General features: G+C 43.7%; 1 protein-coding gene and 1 non-coding gene across 2 annotated transcripts in view; one reads left to right on the top strand and one right to left on the bottom strand.

The window, feature by feature from the left end:
• WWTR1 (WW domain containing transcription regulator 1) overlaps nucleotides 1-23,980 on the top strand; it is a 124,429-nt gene that overhangs the window by 22,278 nt on the left and 78,171 nt on the right. The gene's annotated exons all lie outside the window — the stretch shown is intronic.
• LOC146351418 (U6 spliceosomal RNA) lies at nucleotides 9,589-9,697 on the bottom strand. Its single transcript, XR_014789777.1, has one exon. It is a non-coding gene; the product is annotated as a U6 spliceosomal RNA (small nuclear RNA).

Raw genomic sequence — 23,980 nt, 5'->3', positions numbered from 1 at the left:
AGCTATGCAAGGTGCACCTTGGATAGCTCCTTTAGAGTTCTGACTGGTTCTGACTGAAACCCAGAGTGGAGTCACTGCTCCCCTTACATCACAGCCACCAGCCTCTACTGCTACTATGGTGGTATTCCTTCCAGTCATATGTGACTTGGTTGGGTCTACAGAACGACTAAGCGAACTGCAGGTTAGCTTCATCTGTTCTAGCCCAAATCCACATTTTGGAATTGCTCTCTCCTACAAGAGTTGGAATATACATGAAGTATCAAAGGTTATCAACATGCAGTGTGATCCTATGTCGGAAGTAAGTTCCACATTGCTAAGTGGTTCTTGCTTTCAAGGAAGGAGGCAACATGATAAATAAAATGTCAGAAACAATTAGGACGGGAAAGAATAAGATCTTTTGTGCAGCACTCCCACACTGGATTCTAGTCCCGTTCGCTTGAAAATGTTGACCTTTAAATATATTCTCAGACAACGCCTATGCGATGCTGTAAGCTCATTTACAGCTGGTGAGGCCAACTCTGTCCAGCTTTTCCATCAAGAGTTTTGTGTAGGTAATGGGAAAGATCAAGGCTCTGCAGATGGAGGCCTAAGTAGAGAGACATTTTACAGATCTTTGGCTTTAGAACAATTTATAAAAGGCCAGCAGAGTTGCTATTCCCAAGGATCAAGCTTGTTAGGCTGCACTTACCTGGGAGTGAAGCCCACTGATCTCAGTGGGCATACTTATGAGCAGACTTATATAGGATTGCACTGTAAAGCTTTTAACCAAGTGCGTACATGTTGAAATACTGCTTTAGTTTGACTGCATGTTAGGCTTTGAGACCATACAGGAAAAAATATGCACTGCAGTGCAGAGATTTTATTGTGAAAGCACTTCTCCATCTAACCTGTCTCTAATTCCAGTGCAAAGTATTGGATTTGCACTTGCTTTTTAATTTTGTTTTCTTTTTAGGGGGGAATTTATTTAAATACTGTTATCCCTGATAAAAGTTGGCAGGTTGCCAACCTTGTAAAATGTGATGTTGCCATGCAATGCTGTTTTCCCAGGCTTAATATGTTGGCTGCCAAATGGAGACCAATCTCAAACAGTTCTGACTGCCTCTTACTTACTTAGTTCAGTGGTGTTTGGCCCACCATGAATCTGCTTGAGTGTCATAGTTTTCCTAGCAAAAGATGGTCTCATTTGGGGTTCCTGGCATTTTGAGGGTAATAATTAAGCAAGAATGTCTTGCTAGTAAGTTTTCAAAACAGAGAGCACTGCTCCAATTTAATCCCCCACCCCACCAACCCTCCCTTTTACAACAGTAATCTGTCAAGGCTGAGAGTCTATATTATTTAACATTGCTTAGGCCTTCTAATTTCATCCTAGGTCATTGTAAATGTTCTTCAGTTCTTACCAGCAGCTTATCTGAAAATCTTCAGAGTGTTCAGAGTTAAGTATGAGAATCTTCATTTAAAAGTTATTCTGATCATTTACATCAAGGCCTTCTTGGAGAATTGTAAACCCAAGCACTGTTGACGTCATCGGAACCAGAGAGTCTGTTGCATCTAAATCAGTGGGAATGTAGTGTACAATAAGATAACCGCTGCCTTATACCCTGAGGAGTAGTGCCTTATTGTTCTTTGCTTTAAATTTATATCCGCAGTCAGGATATGTGGTACATTTAAGACATCGCATGATAAGCGAGTTTCTGACCTCTTGCTGATGAATAAGCAAGAGTATTCATAAGTGGGAGATTTTACTTTTCAAAATTAGGCAGACTGAGGTTGTATTGGCCCAGTTCTAGCACTGGCTCTGCCAAGTAAATAAGCAGATAGCAAATATCAGCTACATTGCTAGCACATTGTCTCAAAAGAAAAGCATTGCACTAGCACCACAGCAGCATGCTGATAAAACTGCAGGCAGATATGCCAGTCCAAATGTGTAGAGCTGGAGTATTAAGTGGTGTTCTTTCTAAAATTGTCAGTTGTTCACCCTGTCATTTAATTCCCCCCTTCATTGCTGTTTATTCAAGAAAGCACTGGAAAATAACAAAATTGGGTAATAAAACATACTGCCTGATAAATTACTTATGTAGGCTTCAAAATTTCATTTATCATACCTACAATCTTATGAAAGTACTGCTAAAAGCTCTGCTGGAGAACTTCCTGGTACAAAGGGGGATTAACGTGAATTATAAAAGGATTGTGCTTAAAAAAATCCAAACAAGAGGAAGTTTTATAGTGCTTACAGTTTTCCCTCTTTATCTTTTTACACATATGTACACTGCATTCAGTCCTGTACCACGTTGCTTGGCCTGTAACCTCTTTTCAGAGAAGCCAGTCTTCAAAATATAGTTCTGTAAATCAGGAGTGTGAATGAGAGTTGCTTGTCATGTTAATTTTGGAATACATAGCCATTCTACTGACACTGTCTGAAAATGTAGTGTCAGAATGATAATCAGTATGAGTTCTATCCAAAGTAATGCTAGTGGAAAAAGAGGTGACGTTCCACTAGTGGTACCATGTTCTGCTGGATGTCCTGCTAATGGAACCACTAACATTGTGTAACAGCTTGTGCAATTATTTGCACAAGCAGAATCAAAGTATTGATTCTGACACTTGCACAAGGATGAAAATGGGGTTTCAGCAAGTGGTAGAAGCTTTGCGCTGGTGGGATGATACCACTGGAAACAACGCTGTTTTTATTTCAGAGGAAAGATGCATATAGGCAACCAGGCTGAAAATGGGTTACGAGTCCTTTTCCTTTCACAGAAGATTCTTATGTGTAAGAAAACATTCATAAGGAATCCAGGACCATTAAGTATGCTACAGCAAGCTAGGAAACGATTGGTTTTAACTCTTGCAGAATACATGTTGTTCAACAGTTGCTTTTGCAGCTCAAGTGAGAGGGCTTAGGGAAGGAGATCTGAAGAGCAAGAGTTCTATTTAAGGTACCTAAATGGAGTAACTTTACAGCTTGCCCCACGGAGTGTGTGGGACTGTCCTACAATGCTTGCTTGGCAATATCCACAAAGCAGCAGCTGTGTTTGCTTCCCACATGGTGAACATGTACCAGAAAGAAAGATTCTCAATCTATAATAATAAAGGAAGATGTGTGTTTGTCGGTCAGCGCTCTAGGGCCGAGACTGTGAAACCTAGACACCTGAGACTTGGCATCCATACTAAGGGGACTTAGATGTGTGCACCTTGGTGTTGTTTGGCTTTTACAATGCATTAATTAATTTTAATTAATTTTAGATGTGTCAGTGGGTTTGAAGCCTTTGGTGCCATCCAGCCTGCAGTGTTAGGTGGCAAAATACCCTAGGCAGCACATAACTTTGCATTCGATACAGTTTGATAAGGTGGTGGGGTAATCCAAGGGACAGAGTTATGCACTTGCCCCTTCCCACCTGCAGTGGAGCAGTCCCTCAGGGGCTACAGGGAAGGATGCATACAAGCTGGAGAGGGTTCAGAGGCGGGCAACAAAGATGATCAGGGGACTGGAAACAAAGCCCTATGAAGAGAGACTGAAAGAACTGGGCATGTTTAGCCTTGAGAAGAGAAGACTGAGGGGAGGTATGATGGCGCTCTTCAAGTACTTGAAAGGCTGTCACAAAGAGGAAGGCTGGGATCTCTTCTCGATTATCCCAGAATGCAGGACACGGAAGAATGGGCTCAAGTTACAGGAAGCCGGATTCCAGCTGAACATCAGGAAAAACTTCCTGACTGTTAGAGCAATACGACAATGGAACCAATTCCCTAGGGAGGTGGTGGGCTCTCCCACACTGGAGGTATACAAGACGAGGCTGGACAGGCATCTGTCAGGGATGCTCTGACTTGGATTCCTGAATTGAGCAGGGGTTGGACTCGATGGTCTTGTAGGCCCCTTCCAACCCTCCTACTCTATGAGTCTATGTACTATGGCAGGTGCTGTGCCTAGGGGTGCTAATGGCGGTGGCTTCACTCAGGCGAGGCAATCACAATGTGGCTAACTCTGACATGTGTGTAACTTTGCTTCAGAGCTAGAGAGAACATTTTGTGGGGGGAAATTGACTTTTTCATGTCGAGAAGCCCTGATGTAGCAAACAAAGGGCTAAAGATAACCCCTTTCTGTGGGGTGGGAGCCTAGAAGTGCCAGATGCTATGGCTATGTTCAGGGGGCGTGGCAGTATTCAGGGAGTGGGGGCAATGTCTGTTTGCTTGAAGGCTTTGCTGCCCCCTCCACTCTCCTGTGGAGCAGACCCTCTCAGGGGAATGGAGCAGACAAACTCCTCCCTTGGGGGTATATGGGTGTATTGTGGCAAGAGCCATGCCTATGAGCGCCAGTGGGCTTCACCATATCAAACTCAGGGCTATTCCAACCCGCGTGAGGCCGAGTCTCTTCTGGTTTCTTAGTAGCCCGAGTTTGTCTATGTAGCTGTCATAACTCAGCACCCGAGTTTGCTGTTAGTATATATATTTATTTATTTGCTTACCTCCTTAAAACAAGTGCGTGTGTGTGTGTGTGTGTGTGTATATATATATATATGAAGAAAACAGAAGGAGGTGAGGATCCAAAGTAGATCGCAAAGAAGAGAAACGGGTTCTCAGGATGCAAGATTGAATTTATTATAAGAAGGCTTCTTATAATAAATTTAATCTTGCATCCTGAGAACCCGTTTCTCTTCTTTATGATCTATGTATCTATATATAGTGGAGTTTCTATGCTAATGTCTAATCAGTATACATTAGTCCAACCTTCCCCAACCGGGAGCCCTGCAGAAGTGTTGGACTACAACTCCCAGCATCCTCTAGCCAGCCATGCTGGGAGTTGTAGTCCAACACATTTAGAAGGCACCAGACTGGGGAAGATTGTATTAGTCAAATGTGATCAAGGGACAGGAAGTTGATATTGTGGCTCCTAATAGACTACTGAGCAGGCCCTCTCACATGCCTAGAGGTTTGCCCTGTCTCTGGGGCAGCTTCTTGGTTTACATGCCCTGTCTCCTCACACCTCCACCTCTTACTTCTGTACTATGTCCCTTTGTCAAGTGCAGCCAATGCAACCTGTCAGCGTTAGTGGACAATTTCCTTGTACATCTTACACTTGATATTTGCTGGGTTTTGAAGATACTGGTTTTGAATAAGGAAATGAGTCATACCTGAACATTGCTCTATAAATAAGCTTTCACTTCCCACTCCCTGAGAAGAGTTAACTCCTTAGAAGAACAGAAGTCATTCTCTTCTTGCATGTCCCCCCCCCCAAAAAAAAATAGTAATCTAGGGTTATATGTATTCATTTAACTGAGATACGTAGGAGGAATAGTGTCTAAATGATGTGTTTGAAGAATGATTTTATTTTCTTCGTGATTCCAACATTACACGTCTCCAGTTCCATGCTGAAGAAGATGGGAAACGTGGGAAGCTGCCTTACACTCATTCAGACCATTGGTCCATCTAGCCCAGTTTTGTTCATACTGACTGTCAGCCGCTCTCCAGGCAACATTCTTTCATAGCCCTACCAGAAGATACCGGGGGTTGAACCTGGAACCTTCTTCATGCAAAGCATGTGCTCTACCACTGAGCCATGCTCCCTCTCCAAAGTTATGCGTAGAAACAATATTCATAAAATGGGTGCAGACATAGTTATATAAAATGGGAATGGTCAAAAATATCCTGGGAGCTTTGCAAATCATATGCTTTTCATTCACATTTGATGCCACACACTCTCATGTTACTACACTAGGGGTCCATGGCCATTTTATGGCCGCTTTACCTTTCTGAAAATGAGTAAGATTGAGTAAGGAAATATGATGTTTAACTGAAGCTTCAGGCCTGCACCACTGTCATTTTAAAAATATAATGTGAGAAATGACACTTTAAAGGGTGGCCTCTCAGGACCCATTCCTGACGCTGCGTACCAGGTATAAGCTCCCAATCACAGCAATGCAACAGATGTACTGGACCCCAGTCACTGCTGTGGATTTAATGAAGGACTCAAACCAGGGCTAAGCTCACAATCCCGTAATACAATACAGATGGACACATTTAAAGTACGAGGTTGCTGACAAAGGTCTCAGACCCTGTCCAGCCCTATTAAAGTGAGGTGCTGTCTGGTTGCGCACTGTGATGTAATGGTATATTTTGAAGTGCAGGCTTTCATCATGACAGTCCCACTCCCCACACCTCCAAAGAGAGTCCAAAACTTCAGGCAGTTGTGTGATCCATATCAACAAACCAGTTCTAGCACTTTTATCTCCACCAGAAACAGGTCTTTTGTAGAGCTAATGGGTCTTAATGGCCCATTCAAGACGAAGTCTCCCCAAAAACCTTTGCATTAGGACAGGGAACAATATATTGTTGGTGGGAAAATCCATCTCCCCACCCCACCCCGCTGCCCCCAGCTACTGTGAGGTTTGCAGCAAAGCTCAGAAGAAACAGGGAAGTCTGAGTCAGGTGACAGATGATATCAGTGTCCCTGCTAGTAAAAAAAAGTCCTTGCTAATAAAAAAAAGTTGGCGCTGCAGCCCTGTGAGCCCTGGCTCCACTACAGCACTTGTGCATGGGTCTATTAAGTGACATGGCCTCTAAGTAATATCTCCATTCCATCAAGAAGAAAATGCTGAGGCTTCCCTAGGATGCATCAAAATGCAATAGCTTTGAGCGTCATGCGGGTGGGCTGCATAGAAGCAAGGTGGCAAGGCAGGTGCTCACTCACCATCCCACTGGTGCTGTGCATGTATGCAGGCCTGGTCACCCCTGAGCAGCTCAGCCCGACACGTCTCTTCTGTGCATTTGGTCACTGCATGTGCGCAGTGAGGGGGAGCTGCTTTTGCTAACCCGGCAGGTAAGCCTATGAAAGAACCAAAAAGGGAAGATGCATGTTTGACTGGATGGTAGGCATGTGTTGCCCAGCTCTCCCCACAAAGGCAGGATCAGGGCTTCCGGTTTTGTCTGCCTCAGGACTTCATTTAATTTCATTTATTACATTTCTATACTACCCAATGGCCAAAGCTTTCTGGGTGGTTTACAAAGATTAAAACCCTAAAAATACAAAATAATAACAATGTAATATCATTAACATACAAAAATGCAAAACAGTTAAAAACCGTCATCAATAAAAATCCCCCCACCCCAACCCTTAAATGTTAAAACCCTTATCACATACAGTCAAATGCCTGGGAGTAAAGGAAGGTCTTAGAAAAGATGACAGTGTTGGTGCCAGGCAGACCTCAGGGGGGAGAGCATTCCCTAATAATCAGGAGCCACCACTAAGAAGGCCCTCTCCATTGTTGCCATCCTCCAAACCTCCCTAGGAGGAGGCACTTGGAGGAGAGGCACTTCACCAGGTATTGTAGTCCCAAGCTGTATAAGGCTTTATAGGTAAAAACCAGCACCGTGAATGGGGCCTGGAAACGTACTGGCAGCCAGTGGAAGCAGGCCAGAATCAGTGTTGTATGTTCAGACCTTCTGGTCCCTGCTATCAGTCTCAGTTCTCATTCTGGCATTCTGCCTTTGTTCTCACCAAAGCAGGCTTCTCATGGGTCTAACATTACTCTGTGGCAGCATTTTTCACTGCCTCTCAATTCAGATCCTAAGTGCCTTTCCAGAAAACAGGTGTTCCACCCCAAAATAACACCAGCAGTAAGCAGCAGTTGCAGCAGCACTGCCAAGGTAAGGCAAGGCAAGCGGATCCCATCCAACCTGACCAGAAGGGGGGCACAGTGCTGCTGCTGTGCTGAGGCAAGGAAGCTGAGCGCAGATGGCTGCAGTGAATAGATGGGAGAGAGGGCAAGTAGGTGGCAGCCCCTTCACCCAGCACAACTCAATGGCAAGCAAGTGGCAGTGGAGCATTAAGGCAACTTGGACAAGCCAAGAATGAGCAGGAAGGTGGGGAGCGGAGTGGCCATGGCCTGCCACTCCTCTCTGTCCTCTACCTGAATGGTTTGCTTTATTCTGACCAATTTGGGCAGAGGGTTACAGCCCTGGGGCTCAGCCTGTCCACATAGTTCATAGGGACCGGTTCAGGACTGGTGTGGGGAGCATTGCTGGCTTTCCACAGGGGGTGGTTCAGGAAAAGAAGTGCCTGCATTTTCCTGGGGGACATCCCACACTTCTGTGGATCAAGCTAGATCTGATGGCGGTAAACCCGTGTATCAGAATTGGATTACTGCCGAAAATGTGGGGATTGAGTGCTTCTTCCCAGCCATTTTTCTGCCAGTACCATCTGCCATCAGGAGAAAAACAGCTGGCAAAGGGGTGATTTGGGGGACAGAAGCACAGGCTGGAAAAGGGTTCTGCTCCCTCCTCTCATCTCCTCATGGTGTGCATTAAATCTCTGTTCACCCCTGCTTTCTAGAGATGTGGCTCAACTTGAGTTGGCTCTGTACGGCCCCAAGAGACAGGAAGCCACCCGGCCCTCTGATGTGCATTAGGACCCACGCTGCTCTACTAGGAACTGGAAATTGACTGGCTAAAATGTGCAAGTAAACCAGGCGTTGCATTATGTATAAAATTTCTGTTTGCCAGGTTCCCTGCAATCATCATATCATTGTGGAGGAATTGTGGAGAGCGGTGCTGGATATGTGCCAACAGCATGTTGAAACAGAAGTCCAGGAATGTGGAGAGTTTAATGGCAGGCCACTAGCTCTTAGTGCCTTATAATCTGTGAGTGCTCCTGCAAGTTTGGATGCTGTGTGTGTTTGTGTGTTGAGGGTGAGGGAGGAGAGGAGAGGAGATCTTGAAAGATCCTCCAGTTTTACGTTGAATTCTGATGTACAAAGACCAGAGTGTTGTCGTAATAGCAAATCCACTTGGTTCTGCTAGTCCTAAGATAAATGATCCGCATTCTCAAAAAATATTAAAATAAGTTTGAGCTGAAACTTGATTCAACAGCTATATCTCCTCCCCCGCTCTTTTGGCAACTGTTACAAAGCATTTGGTAAATCTTGTACATGTGAGCAGCGTGCAATGAAAATGAGAGTGAACGTTTGAGTCATAACATGACACCTCGAAGATTAAGGGCTGTTTGCACATGCGAACCGGGTCAACGTGTTTGATAGGCGAAGCTGTACTGTGTACGGAACACCAGAAGTTCCTCCAGCAGTTTTGCTATCCATTTCAAGTTGGAGACATGTTCAGACCAAGAGTGTCATTTCAATGATTTGGGGGTAGGGAGAGATTCAGCAATCTAATACATTACGGTTAACATGTGTAAATCAAATTGCAATGCATTTTCCAAGCATTTTTATACCTCAGTAATAACTACATCAATGTTACCAACACAAGACAAGCAGGTATGCTTTTATTAAGCAAAAGGATTTGTGCATACCTATCATATAGATAAGACCCATTTAGTTTATAAGAGCCACACAACCAACTGCACACACAGTTGCCTATTTTTGTGTGTGCTCATGGTGTTTATTGATGACTTTTTGGAAAGCAAATTATAAATGCGTAAGTAAAATAAGTGTGTCGATCCAGATGTGGACTCAACATTTTAAAGTTGTAATTTGTTTTTCTTTTGGTGCAGAACATTTCACAGCCCTAGTTTATTGTAGAACATGCACCTGAACAAACGTATTGCAGCATATTCTATTCCTGTTCTATATCAGTCTCTGACATAGTACTTCTTAAGTGATTTTCTCTCTCTCTCTCTCTCTTTTTTTGCGCAGGGGCCATGCTAATCTTCTCTGTATCGTTCCAATTTTAGTATATGTGCTGCCGAAGCGAGCACTACTTCTTAAGTGATTTCAGTATGTCTTGATACTGATTTTCTTGTTTCTTCTTCTATGAAAATCCAAGTCATTCTGATGATGCAAAACGGCCAAGGTAGTGGTGCAGTGGGGCTGGAGCTCCGTGCCAAAGTTCAGGGGCACCCAGGCCACCCCCAGCCCCAAATGATTGCTCAGAGCATGGCAGATGATGGGAGCAGCAGCAAACAAGCCCACCTGGGCCACCATGGGCCTGCTGGGGCTTGCCAGGGCTGAAGCTGCTTGCTGCACATCCTTTCTCATTTTTAAAAAACCTGTTGCAGTCAGGGGGCAGCCAAGCAGTCATGTACACCATTCCAGATGCTCTTTTTATTTTTACTTTGAAATATGTGATCCTTTTCTGCAACAAAATTGTGTTTATTCTCAAGTAAATTTGTCAGGGCAGCAGAAGCAAACTCTATTTCTGTAGTCGTGATGGTGAGCTATGATTTCAGTGAGCTTAAGCAGTTGTACAGCATAGAATGGAGGTGGGAGGAGAGAACTACCAAGTTCAGACCAAATCTAATTGTGGGTGGGGGCAAGGTCTGTGTACGCACCTCAGTTCTATGCAGTAGTTCTCATGGTTCCAAAGCACTGCTCAATTCTTTGCAGGGAATTCCAAGGTTAATTCCCTTCAATTCCCTTCTTATCTCTGATCACTGATCCGGAGATAACAGCAAAAGAAGCTTGTGGGCTGGATGAAGGACCCCGAGGGGGCCATATCCAGCCCGCAGTCCAGAGATTTGCCATCTGTGGTATAAGGCCATTAAGCCCAGGGTCTAAAAATTTCCTTGTTGCACCACTGGGCCAAGCAGCGTACTTGCATGAGCACTGTGAAGTGACAGCAACCAGTTCAGATGAGCTCATTCCTCTCTGTTTCGTGAATGGAAAAATCACAACTTGCAGTTTTCCAGTTCACTAAAGGAGGCTAGTCAGCAATCTCTTGTGCATTTGTTGCTTCCACATTAGACTGCTCATGTCAATAATGTTGTATTTGTGCAAGTTGAACTCTGCTGTGTTGATGGAACTAATTCAGAGAAAGCTTGTAGTGTGTAGGTACCACAAAAGGCCACATCGCTGAAAACAGAATTTCATAGAATTCCTATGGGATTGTGATTTTATCAATTTTTAAAACAGATCAGTGTGTTTCGTATGTGTCTGAGTAGTTCTAGCAAAGCAAAACTCACCGATTCTAAGTTAATGTCTCGCTTGCTAAGGATGTTGTCTCATATACGTTTCCTTTTTGTATCAGGATGGCTGCTATTATAACAATATTGTTATCAGACCTTTCTCTTTTTATCTCTGTGAAACACAGATGTCTGATTCATTTTCCTAGGAAAAACAGGATGCCGTAAAGCAGCCTAAGTGACAATGGCTGTTACTGACAGTAATATTTCTAAAGGCACCAAACAATGAGAAAATAAAAGTAACCCAATAGTAGTATGCAGTAGCCTCTTTTTCCTCCATATGTTTTCTCAGTACTTACTTAACGCATTTGTCCTTGGTGAAGTTCTTCAGTAATAATGGAAAGAAATGCACAAAGACAATTAAGAACCAGCAGTGAGTGGGTGAAAATGAAATACAATTTTAGTGCCTGATGTAGTTCCATCTCCGAAATTTAGTAGATGCTGGCTGCCTTGGCCAGAGCTAGGATGGGAAATGCCTTTGTAGGTTGCTTGCCTTTCAGCAAGTCCCTTGCTCTGTCCTTGGCTAAGCTCCTGTGATAGCAGGGAATGCCCATACATGTGCAGAAGGGACAGTATGACTGATGGAATGTTGATAGTTCAGGTTCTGTGAGGAAAACAAGAAGTCAGTTTGGCTGGGGCAGAAAATACAGCATCTTGAGGAAGGAATGGCCATAAGCTTCTGGCAGAAATTGGGAACAGAAGCAGGGATACTGGGGAAGAAGGGGCTCAGGGCTAGGAAGAAGATCCAGAATATAGGGGATGTCAGGAAAGGTGGCAGTGGCCTGAGTAGCAGGGAACTGATGAGAGAAAAGTATAGATGGAACAAAGAGAAGACTGATATAAAGGGAAACACAAGAAGCAAAAATTGAAGGAAGCAAGGACCAATGAAAAAGGGAGCTGGGGGGAAATCCTTTAAAGAGCTTGAGAGGAAGAGCTGTCGATCAGTGGGGCCCTAGATGGAGGAATGGGGTGGAAAATAATTTTGAATTAACATGCCAAATCCTTACTTGTAGATACCTAAAGTATTAGACCATTAGCCAGAATAGCAGGTGAAACATCACCTGGCTTTAAAGAATGGAATTATACATTGTTTAACCAGTAAGCTTCAGTTAATGGATCTAAAATTTAAAACTATCTTCTTTAACCTATAATCTTTCTCAAATTTTGTGTAAGAATAAATCTTATTATTTTAGAATAGTGGGGCCCTAGATGAAGCCCTAGATGTATGCGTGACAAGCTGTACTCAGCGTGGATTATTTAACCCACAATGAGCTGCAGTGCCTGTGGGCACCACATTTCATATGCAGCTGTCATGTCATGCAAACCTGGCGAGTGTGGGTTAAACAGCCCTTGCATAAACCATGGTTATTTATCCCTCACATAACGCATGCTTGCCAGGTTTGCACAACACAATAGCCCCCAAGTGGGGGTTGTATATGCAACTTGGTGCCCACAGGTGCTGCAGTTTATTGTGGGTGAAGTAACCCATGACAAGCTGCAGTGTGTCATCTGAACCTGTTGCCATAGCGCTGTGGATGCTTATTGGGGAAAGTGAACATCACTGTATTTGAGCCCTGCTTTTTTGTCTTGCTGTGGTACACAGATGCACTCCTTTCGCTTTGTGCCCTCCTCAGTCTTTGCCAGACCCTTCTGCTTGGAGCATGACACTTCAAGATACACAGCATTGTTTGGATGTTCCTGGGACAAATTTGTTGTGGACATAGATTTGAATAGGAATATAACCACGTGCTATTCCATACATGTACTGACTCTTTGATATTTAAGACCTAAAAAGGCTATGGTAACAATCCTCCAATATATATTTGTTCCTTTGGAGGCAATTCCAACTGAGTTGAGTGGGATTTCAAAATTTCATTCATTCATTTATTTATTTATTTTAAATACCAGCCAACTGGCAAATGCCGGGGGGTGGGGGTGGGTGTTACAGTAATAAAAAAAAAAAAACAGTACAGTAACAGCCAAAACAATGAATACAATGAAAATATCAAAATCATAAAATATTAAAACAGTAAGGAGCCATTAGTGAAATTAATAAGAGTGCAACAGATTAAATATTAATGCCTGCTGGAAGTAGAAGGTTTTCATCTGTTACCTAAATGTATGCAGTGATAGTGCCGGGTGGATCTCCCTGGGAAGGGCATTCTATAGATGGATGGGCCACTGCAGAGAAGGCTGTTTCCCTGCTAGCTACACCACCGCCACCATCACCATCATTGTGGGCAGCAGCACCCAGAGAACAGGCTCCGAAGATGATCTTGACAGTTGGGCAAGGACATATGGGAGGCACTCCTTCAGGTAGACTGGTCCTAAGCCATTGGCCTTTTGAGTAAATTATGCATCTGATAAGGCTGTGCATGGAAAGGACTCTTCAAATGCATTGCTGCTCAAGATCCAAGAAAACTCTCTTATCGGTTTAGCATTTGAGAGTTTACACATATCTAGCTAACATTTGTACGAGGGCAGCTTCATCGTCCGTCTTCAACAAGCATACCTCCACTTAAATAGAATGTGGGGTTGTGATACCGGAGGAGCAGCTTTAGCAGGAGCTGTCGATAATGGAAATTAATGCAATTGCCTTTGAGGTAATGTCAGGAAAGGAGGAAGGCAGGGAAATCTGAATAAGAATATAAAAGTCTTGCTGGATCAGAGCAAGGGTCCATCTAGTGCAGCATTCTGTTCACACAGTGGCCAACCAGCTATTGAGCAGGAACCCACAAGCAGGACATGAGTGCAAGAGCTTCTCACATGTTCCCCAGCAACTAGTGTACATAAACTTTCTGCCTCTCGTACTGTAGGTAGCACATAGCCATTGGGACTTCTCCAGGAATTTGTCCCAATCCTCTTTTAAGCCATCAAAATTGGTGGCCATCACTATATCTTTAGGTAGCGAATTCTGTAGTTTAACAGTGTGCTGTTTGAAGTACTTTCTTTTATCTGTCCTAAATCTCCCACCAATCAGGTTCATGGGATGTGACTCCAACAACACTACAAGTGAGAAGGATCTTGGAATTGTTGTCGATCACAAGCTGAATATGAGCCAACAATGTGATGTGGCTGCAAAAAAGGCAAATGCTAATTTGGGCTGCATTAATAGAAGCATAGCTTCCAAATCCCGGGAAGTACTAGTTCCCCTCTACTCAGCACTGGTTAGGCTTCACCTGAAGTACTGTGTCCAGTTCTGGGCACCACACTTTAAGAAGGATGCAGACAAACTGGAGAGGGTTCAGAGGAGGGCAACAAAGATGATCAGGAGACTGGAAACAAAGCCCTATGAAGAGAGACTGAAAGAATCGGGCATGTTTAGCCTTGAGAAGAGAAGACTGAGGGGAGATATGATAGCGCTTTTCAAGTACTTGAAAGGTTGTCACAGAGAGGAAGGCCAGGATCTCTTCTTGATCATCCCAGAGTGCAGGACACGGAATAATGGGCTCAAGTTACAGGAAGCCAGATTCCGGCTGAACATCAGGAAAAACTTCCTGACTGTTAGAGCAATACGACAATGGAACCAATTCCCTAGGGAGGAGGTGGGCTCTCCCACGCTGGAGGCGTTCAAGACGAGGCTGGACAGGCATCTGTCAGGGATGCTCTGACTTGGATTCCTGCATTGAGTAGGGGGTTGGACTCGATGGCCTTGTACGCCCCTTCCAACCCTACTATTCTATGATTCTATGATTCCACTGGGTTCTAGTATTTTGAGTGAGGGAGAGAGATGTCTCCCTATCCACATTCTCCACACTATGCCCATCTCTATCATGTCTCCCCTTACCCTCCTTTTTTTCAAGCTAAACAATCCCAGCTGTTATAACCTTCTGTCATAGGGGAGATGCTCCAGCCTCTTGATCATTGTAGTTGCCCTTTTCTGCACTTTTCCAGCTCTGCAATATCTTTTTTTAGGTATGGTGACCAGAACTGTACACAGTATTCTAAGTGTGGTTGCACCATAGATTTGTATAAAGACAGTATGGTATTGGTAATTTAATTCTCAATTCTTCTTCTAACTGTGCCTGTCATGGAGTTTGCTTTTTTTTACAGCATTCACACACTGGGTCGACATTTTCATCAAGCTGGTGAAAAGCTTTATGTTCTGAGACCTTGTATAGACAGTTGTAATACAGGTGCTAGAGAAGACTTTCGCAACCTAGTGCCCTTCAGATGTTTTGGACTATAATGCCCATCAGCTCGTGCCAGCATGGCCACTGGTCAGGGATAATGGGAGTTGTGATAAAAGATATGGAAGGCACAAGGTTGAGGAAGTCAGTTCTAAAGAGTAAGTGTACTGGATACAAAAGATTGGATGGAGTAGTTGGGTCATTTTATAAGCCTGTAGCTCCTTGTTGATCACATTCTGTGCTTAAAGCACCAAATAAGCTTGTGTTTTGGACAACTGTTGGGATGACATTTGTCAAACTACTTCTTTACCTTAGGGCAGCCCTACACATTACAGTTGCTGCAGGAAATACTCATTTTGTGCCAGTGTTTCCTGTAGCAATTATATAAAGTGTAGATGTAATATATGTGTGTACCCACATTTTTTAAACACCTGTAGGTACACACGTACACGTTTAATACATATATGTACATGAATGTATTATGTCCACACTACCATTGCTGTTTCCTCTAGCAAACATATAACACGTAGACTTGTATTTAGACTATCTAGTTGTATTGTGGCAGAAGTTTGTCAGTTGCATAAAATGCATTAGAAGATGCTAGGCATAGGTAGGTTGGCTTAGACTGGTAAAAGTAAATCAAGTTAAGAACTGAAAGCACGGGAGTGCAAAGCACTTCCTATTGGGTTCTGCATGAGATGAATACCTTGTGGAACTAAAAAGAACCACCTGTGTGCCTGTGGAAACCCTGTCAAGCAGTTACAATTGTTACCTAATTCAGATTCTACAACCTCTCTTTACAGAACTTCAAAAAGTGTAAGGCAGAAGTGCAGAACCCTTTTTGTAGGCGAGGGTGAATTGCCCTCCACAGGTCAGATGATGTCAATGGGTACGGCCACACGCATTCATGTCATGCCCCATCCATTTTGGCTTTCTCCACCCCTGCCAACGCTGGCTGAGTACCTGGCTTCGCGCAGCGCATGCCATCACCAAGGACGCAGCCAGGGCTGGGAACAGCAGGCATATCTTTCCGTGCTAGTTGAGTCTCCCACCTCCTGCATCCCTGCTATTATCTCCAATCGGAGATAACAGGGAGAGGTGGAGATTCCTCCTGGGGATGGAGGAACTTAAGGAGGCTGTGTGAACTGGATGTGGAACCTCCACGGACCAAATTAGACCCACGGGCTGGAGGTTCCACACACTTGGCATATAGGTGCTATACATGGAGGGGTCGTGCCTGCTGCCCCCGTCCCCAACCTTTGTGCATTCAGTGGAAGTTATCATGACAGCTGCAGATGCATCCAACTTTGCATGGATGGACAGAGCCTGTGGGCATACTGCTAGGACTTTCTGTGGAACCTATGAAGGTTGGGACTGGGGATAGCAAGTGTGAATCTCTCTCTCTCTCTAGCTCCCCAACCTTTATGTGTTCAGACTTTGTGCTTTTGAAGGTGTGAACAAGGCTTTTGTATTTCCTCTTTGAAATGGTTTTATTTATGTATAGGATTGCAACCAGAAGGGTGAAATGTTCAGTGTGAGTGAATGCCTGTCATCCCCCACCCCACCCCCACGCACAGTTTCTGCATTTTAAATATTTGATTTTTTTTAGCCCTTTCATTATTTTACAGGAGGACTATACCACTTGGATGATGTTAATCACCAGTGGGCATTGCTGACAGGTGATGGTGTGTATGAAGACCAAAATGAAAGCAATTTCCACTCTTATTATTGCAATAAACATTTGCACACAAGCGTAAACCCCCATTGGGGCCTGATACTGTGTAGCTTGTAAGACTATGCGTTACTTTAGCTCAGCACAATTTGTGGCCTGGCAAGCCAAGCTGAGCCCACTAAAACATGTATTGTGGCCCAGGGTCTTAAACCAGGAATGCAGAAACTCTGGCCTGCGGGCCTAGAACTCCCCTTGGGGAAACGTGTTAATATGCCTTTGGAATAGGGTAGGTTACAGTTTTAAAAAAACCCTAAGTGTTTAGATTGTAAGGCATTTCTTAGTAAAAGAGTATGTATATATCCTTTTCCCTAAATGGGTCTTCTCTTTAGAATTGATTTTATGTGGGGTTTGGCAGTAGTCAAGACTTTGCATTGTCTCCCAGGGTTGCTAGGAGAAGGAAGCTACAGAGCATTAGACATTCTGCTTGCCTAATTAATCAGGGTTTGTATTTGGAGTGTCCGTTTATGTTTGTTTGTTCCATTTTTACACCATCCTTCCTCAAAGAAACTGAGTGACTTACATGGTTGGTTAGGCTGAGTTTGGTTAGGTTGTGAGATAGCAACTGAACCAAAGTCACCCAGTGAGTTTCATGGCTAAGTTGGGAACTTGAACCTGGATTTCTCTGGACTTAGTCCAGTACTCCAACCACTACTCCACACTAGCTCTCAACTGGAGTGTTGCATGTGGTGACTATCATCTAGCTAGTGCACCCTGGTGCCAAAGTCAGGGTGTCTTCGCATGAACACAGTACCACCACAGAAAACAGTGCCATTACAGAGTATAGCCTTGCTTCTCCATTCCTTTAGGCGTGCAAGGTTTACAGAGCACTTGTTCACTGTGACATTGGGGTCCTAGCCATGTGTTGCTGGTAGGCCTTAACCAAGGGTGAGGGTAGGGGGGATGCTAGTCAAAGCAGCACAACAGATACGTACTTGGTCCTCCATTTGAGTGGGAGCCTCTCTCACAACAAACTCCTAGGTCAGGTTCCCCGACCTCTTTGGGTAGTGGGCACATTTGGAATGTTGAGAGATTGTCATGAGCACTCTCGGAAAATGGCTGCCATGGGAGCAGGGGTGGGGCTTGCCCATTCACAAAATGGCAGAGGTGAGGTCCAAGTTCCAAAACACAAAAGCACTTTTTTGAACCCATATTTTTCTGCTCAAACACTCATTTGACAGAAGGCCCAACTGTTGAGGATGAAATATGTGGGACCCAGAGGCATCACTGGAAGTAAAGATAGCACTGGAGGCTGACACTGTGCTTTGCAGTATGCCAGCCTCCTAATTAATTGTTTTAATTTTTAAAAACCACCTTAAAATAAAATAAAACCTTAAATTAAAAAATCAGGAGGGGCAAGGAACCTAGCAAGTGCCAAGAGAGGTGTCTACAGACACATTGGTGTCTACAGGTACCACATTGGAGACCCCAGTCTCCAGTGGACCCCAATGGACTCCAAAGTCCACTGTTGCATCTGCAGAAGGAAGAGATTGACACAGAGGATTTTCATTCAGCACTGCTGCTGTCTTCAACTTCTTTATTATTCTGAGAAAACAAACAGGAAGTAGTGTTCTACCTGGGAAAAGAAATGGTGTGTCCAAATATTTAAAGGATCAGTACACAAGAAGAGCTGAGTAGTACTTCATATTTGAGTTTATAATAAGTTGTTTCATTGCCATGGGTTATTGAAACCAAGGCAACAAGTCTTTGTATTTGATAACATGCCTTAATTTTGCCCGAAGATGCAGCAGTGGATAGATTTTCTAAAGAAACTTTGATTCAGTTTATTACATAGATATGTAATCGCCTAATATATGCATTATTGGAATAGAATGTCAGTTATTGTTCTACAGTGGATCTACATTCTTAATGGTGCAAACAAGAAAAACGACATAATATAAAGCCGCCTGTGTGGAATACATTTGTAATATAAGTTCACGTGACTTCATCTGTAGTGTAGGTCACAGCCTTCAGGGCACAGAAATGATGTATATTCCAGGTCATGGTAAAATGAACAGCTGAAGAAAGAGACTCTCTGTAATCTTACTCTTGACCGACAAAGGCGGATGGTTGTTTAGAAAAAGTACAGAATGGTTTGTAGAATTGCTGCACTATGTGCAGTAGTTACCCAGTTCGTTAGTGTTAATGACAATTCAGTTATCGCAAAACCAGCCAGTTTAAGACCACAGAGTTATGGCTCAAGCTCTACAAAGCTAGGAAGTTGGAAGCAAAGGCTGATGCTTTAACAGATGTGCCCTGTGATCATACAATGTCACGAATTGTGCTTGCTTACAACTGATTTTCCATGCATCCACATATTTCCTGGGTCTTTCAGGCCCAAACGCAGATGGGGAGGATGGACACAGCTTTAGTAGACGCCACTGACGTAGAGGGTACCCTCCCTTCTAATGCAGTCCTCAACACCTTCACACCCTTAGGAGCTGGTGGCTGCAGAATTACACTATGGGCCTTCAAGAAGTAGACAGCTCCTCAGAAGGATGGAGTTAACAGTGAGTCCAGACTTGCCAGGCTTCAGAAGGCTTCAGAAGGCCTCTGCATGTTGCTGAGATAGCAGTTCTTCCTAGTGAGTTCCAGCTACTGTTGTTGATCTGCCTTGCCATCCTGCATAACCAAACCGGACTCCTCTTTGTTGGAGTTGACTCTGCCTCGCCACTACTTCAGATTGGCTCCCCTGGGAACCTTGTGCTGAGCTAGACAGGACAATAAGCCTCTGCACTGCTTCCGCCCTAATTTTTGGTTTCCCTTTGCTTATACAAACAAAAGGCAGCTTCATTTTAGAAAGAGGCAATTTAGGGTTGGGTCACTCACAACCACAGTGTCAAAACTGGCAATACTTCCTTGTATCTTTAGTATTAAGTCTCGCTTCAGCTCCAAGCTCTTTCTTCACATGCCTGAATTAGGTAAGGCTCAGCATTGGCACGGATCTGTCACCCCCCTTCAGTTGAGGTCAGCTAGCAGCCAGCAGACGTTCTCTTTATTTTGGAAAGGTTTCATTTGGGCAAAGGCTTGGTCTTTTAACCAGAGCCTGCCTTTCATCTGTTTTTGATGGCAAACGACCACATTTCCCAGCCGTTTGCAAACAGTGACTGTCTGGCAGGATTTCCTGGATACACAGTAGTTTTCAGATTGTGAAAGGCTAACATTCTGAACTTTACAGATTAGTCTGGTTGTTTGTACTGCCTCTTTTTCTTTCTTTCCCCCCATGGGAATTAATCAGCTTATCACTCGGGAAGGCAGGCGTTGTAGTCCAAGAATAAGTCATTGGCTACTTTGTGCCTTTCTCCTTCAACGACTAGCATCATGATTCTTCCACTGGGAATTAGTCCCATTAGCCCAAGAAAGCATACTTAGGATTGTGCCTGATCCCATGCTTGTTTGCTTGGACATAAATCCCATTACATTCAGTGGGACTTACTCCCAGCAACAGTGCATAGGGTTGCAACCTAAATCCTTGATATTGAATGCCTGTTGTATTGAATAGCCTGCACCCATCTCCTGATGCATCAGAAAAAGACAACTAAACAATGGGAGGGGGCCCGTATGCCTGCCAGTATGGGTAGTTAGGCTGGTGGTACAAAAAACAGGGCCTTTTCCATGGTGGCCCCATATTTATAGATCTCTCTCCTCCAAGACATAGAATTATCTCCCTCCCTATTTTCTTTTAGGTGGGCCCTAAATGTGTTTTTATTTCAATCAGCTTGAATTAAGACTGTTAGTTAATGTTTCTATTTCTGCATGTTGTTTCAGCTGCTGTCTCTAAGGGGTTTAGATCTTTTGATGGGATTGCTGACTTGAAATGAAATGTTTTATATTGCTGTTTCTAATTTATTGTTTAAAATGTGAACTTCGATGTTTGATTTAAAATAATTTTATTGTATTTTCTACGCCATCTTGAAAAAAATATATTTTTGGAAGGCGGATTACAAATCTCTTAAAGAAAATAAATTGTGAAAGGTAGACATGCAAAATATATACCTAGTGGGAGAGGCAAAATTCACAACATGGATGATTTTTTAAAAAAATGACCAGCTCTTTTAAACTGGATTGCTGGCAACTCTGCCTATAAAAAGCCACCACATTTAGATAAAACAAAAAATGTTTTTCTAATGTAGACAGATGTAGGGTAGATCCAGAAAAATTGCTCTGTGTGTGTGTGTGTGTGTGTGTGTGTGTGTGTTGGGGCAAACTCCGTTACTCTAAAGACATAGCTTGTAGCAATGTCCTTTTCCCTCATTACTGAAAAGTAAGTGCAGAGGATCCACTCCAGACTGGGACCCTAACAAAGGGGGGGTATTGGGCTTTTAACCTCCCCCCACCCCTTCAGCAGTCCTGATCCTTATCAGGCTGCTGCACCTGCAATTTGCATTGCCAAAAACGAATCCCCTTATTTCAATCTGGATTGGGTCTTCAGGAAGATGTCAAAGCCCTCTCTCTACCCCACCATGTTAGGGTACCTATCTAGATCAGGTCCCCCGCACTTACTTTTGAGTAAGGGCAGAAAAACGGCATCGCTGCTAGCTTTGTCTTTAAAGTAACATTCCACTTGACGCTTAATCATCCTGAAATCTGGGGCTGTATGAGAGTGACTTCCTGGCGAAGAAGAGATGTTGTAGCACTGAGACCTGTTTTGCACAGGGCTTGAATTTGGAGCTGCCGTGCTGATGGTCTATGGAAGCAAAACTGTGTGTTAGAGAAGTTAATTCCTGAAAATCCATTGTTATTGACATATGGAAAGTCTGAGTAGAATTGGGAGGAAAAGGGGATTTTGTCATAGGAAAGTCTGAGCAAGCACTTGCAGGAACCACATGGAATCCTCCAGAGTTGGTCTTGTTGTCCTCCGAAAGGCCAGCATAATTTGTGATCCACAAGCTTCGCACCAGACATGTACTGTGTCACATCGAGAGCTCGACCAAAACAGCCTCCTCCGTTTTTGCAGTTCTAAGGAGACAGCAAAGCTAGGAGGTTAACCAAACCCCTGACAGTCTGCAGGAGATGGCTACTGGGCTGCATTTAATTTGATCAGGCACAAGGATAGAGGGGCCTCCTATCAGAGGTTAATGGGTGCCCCCCCCATACCAGTGGGTCCCCCATCTGTTTGCCTGCTTGCTCGTCCACCCAACTGCTTGCATGCTCACTTCCCTGGCTGCAGGCTTACCTGTTAGCAACCTGGTTCTGGGAAGCTGTCCAGCATTTTAATTTTCCCACCATGCTCTGGAGCAACACTACATCAGGCATTCCGGGGTGTGGTGGGGAAATTGCAATGGCTGGCAGTTTTCTGCCACTGCTGCCATAAGGCCAAGCAGCAGCACTGGTGGGCCGTACTGGGACACTTGGGTCCTAGCAGGTGCTGCCGGCCTTGAGCTTGGTGGTTCACAGGTTGTAAGCAAGCATGCTTAGTGACTTTCCTAGCAAAATAGAGCTTTGGCTATTGGGTGGTATAGAAATTAAATTGTTTGTTTGTTTATTTGTTTGTTTAAATAAATAAATAAATGTGTCCTCGATGTGAAGCTATAAACCAGGGGTGGGGAAACACTTTCAGCCTCAGCGCTGAATTCGGTTTTGGAGAAGCTCTCAGGGAGTGGGGGCACAGGAAAAGGAGTCAAAAATACAAAAGCACAGCATATTATAACTTAATGGGCAATCCTATGCATATTTAGACAGAAGAAAGTCCTACAACTTCCAGCATCCCCCAGCCAGCCATGGTCGGCTGGGGAATGCTGGGAGTTGTAGGAGTTTTTTCTGTCCAAACATGCATAGGATTGCGCCCTAAAGCTCTGACTGCCAGTAACTAAGCCTTAAGAGAGGCATTTCAACAATTTTAGAATGGGGAAAATAACCAAATGATCGTGGGGGGTGGGGCATGGCCATCTGGGAAACCCAGGAGGACTGGATTTGGCTCTTGAGCCTGAGGTTCCTCACCCTTGCTATAAACTGAATATATGGCTGAAGAAGCACTGCAGTCTATACTGTCATGTTAAAATGTTTGAGGTCACGATATGGCAAGAATATGATTATGCCTTAGGCTCATTCATAGTAATGAGAGGCAATTGCAAGACCACTAAAAAAAAAACCTGGTAGGGCCTTTAAAAACACACATTTGTGTTCCTTCATGCCTGGAAATCACTCTGCCCTGCTGCCTTTGTAAGGCAAATACATTTGAGCTTGTAGGAGGGGTGGAGAAAAAAGGTCAAAGCAGTTTGAATTTGGAGATTAAAAAAACCTTTTGTCATTAGAAAAGATGGCCTTGATTAATTGGCAGATTTTTTCCCCCTCCCCAAAACCTGTTTTGTTTAATGCAAAGACTTACAAAAACCATGAGTGGCAGCTGCCATCTTAGAAGAAGCATTCTGCCTTCTGTTTCACCCAGGATTGGAATGCTTCTTTTCAGCTGGTGCCTGCTATGATGTCCACATGCATAATCTAAATGCAAAGGGCAGATGCTTTTTCCCTCCTTCTCCCGGGCAATTGTTTTATTCGTGTCCAGAGTAATATTTTGTTTAGAAATGTCTATCCTATCTCACTGCTTAAAAAGTCAAGCTGGCATACAAATATTTGAAACATCTGACAGTATAAATAAATAATAAAAATACCTTAAGAGTAGCTAAAACCAGATTAAAAGGATCTAAAATACAATGGAAAGTCTGGGGGAACAGGATGGATTTCTTGTAGTTTTATCCTATTTATAAAGATAAATCATGTGAGTTTTAATTGATGAAATCTATCTATGCAGATGTCTTTAAACAAGTGACAGCCCTAATAACAATCAAGCTTCTTTCAACATGTATTACGCAAAACTAGCTGGCCAAAGAAATGCACTAAACATCTGTACTACGTGCATTTATCTCCCCCCGCCCCACTACAATGCAGTATAGTGTCATTCAATACCCCTTTCCTCCTCCAACCCTCATAAATTGGGATTTCATCCAAACTCCTAAAGGTTAAGTTATCAATAGAACTCAAAGAATGTTTTGTTTCAGAGATTAAGAAGAGGTGGAAAGAATACACAGAAGAACTACACAGGAAAGATCTTAATGTCCCTGATAGCCATGATAGTGCGGTCACTGAACTTGAGCCGGACATCCTCGAGAGTGAAGTCAAGTGGGCCTTAGGAAGCGCTACTAACAACAAAGCTAGCGGAGATGACAGTATTCCAGCTGAGCTATTTAAAATCCTAAAAGATGATACTGTTAAAGTGCTGCA

The sequence above is a fragment of the Heloderma suspectum genome, chromosome 3, assembly GCF_057233095.1.
Source record: "Heloderma suspectum isolate Gila_16-S chromosome 3, 16-S_ref, whole genome shotgun sequence".
In the NCBI taxonomy this organism is placed as follows: domain Eukaryota; kingdom Metazoa; phylum Chordata; class Lepidosauria; order Squamata; family Helodermatidae; genus Heloderma; species Heloderma suspectum.
This window is presented reverse-complemented; position numbering and strand designations above follow the sequence as displayed.